We start from the raw sequence: 1024 nt of genomic DNA on the forward strand, positions 1-1024 counted from the left end.
TAACCTCCCCCTTTATCTATTTTTTCCCCTTTTGTTATTTTTTTTTGTGTAACACGGTAAGCCTGTCGTTTTAAAAACTTATGTGTTTTTTCCACTCATTTTCCCCTCTCTAAAATGTGAAAATAGAAACTAATTGGCAATTCGGTGCATCTGTTTCCCATAAAATGTTGTCTGTCAGAAAAAAAGGTGGATTTGGAAAACGTTTAAAAAAGATTTTAGGCCCCCTTCTTTAGCTCAATTTTATTTCCTTTTATTCATAGCTCTTACCCAGTTACACGTTCCTTGCATGTATTTGGCCAGAAGTGTCGCGTAAATGGAAAAGATCGACATGTCTGCGGCCAGAGCAAGTTCGACACGGGGAGTCCCGGGGAAAACCTTCATTTAATTATAGTTGAAAGACTTAGGCCTCCTGCATCGGGTCATCAATGGGTTTTGATTACAGTTGAAAAAAACGACTGTAGCATGCCAATAAACCTGTAGAAAACCCTAACCTAACCCCCAAATTTGCATCAAAAAAAAACCCACGTCATTGTAATCACAGAACCCTTTCTAAAAAAGCATTTCGTATTTTTTGGATGAAAAAAGGAGCCCTGTGATAGACTGAGTCTAACAGGGAAAGAATACGTTAGGAATCACCTTGATTCCTTAGGGGAACAGCCCTAAGTAATCAGAGGGGGAAAATCCTGGGGAAAAAAACAGCCCTTTGGATCTCCCAAACCCGGGGGCTCAGAAAACAAGCCAGGTCGAGGATGTACGCACCACCTGGACCACAGAGAGAGCGCCCTGCGCTGTGAAGTCCCCGACGAAGACATGGCAATGCTAAACAGAAAATTTCCCCGATTTTCTTTTTAGAATCATTAAAAGGAAAATTTAAAGCCTGATTTCTTACCTAGGAAACGTAAATCGTTTGGGAATAAATTACTACTAATTTTGGTGTATTACAAAAAGCTTTTTAGTTGGGCTTGATCTGTTTTTCCACGGGTAAAAACACTCTGGAAAATTTAGACGGTTTTTTGGTATTAGA

Source organism: Penaeus monodon, chromosome 28 (assembly GCF_015228065.2).
Source record: "Penaeus monodon isolate SGIC_2016 chromosome 28, NSTDA_Pmon_1, whole genome shotgun sequence".
Classification (NCBI taxonomy): Eukaryota; Metazoa; Arthropoda; class Malacostraca; order Decapoda; family Penaeidae; genus Penaeus; species Penaeus monodon.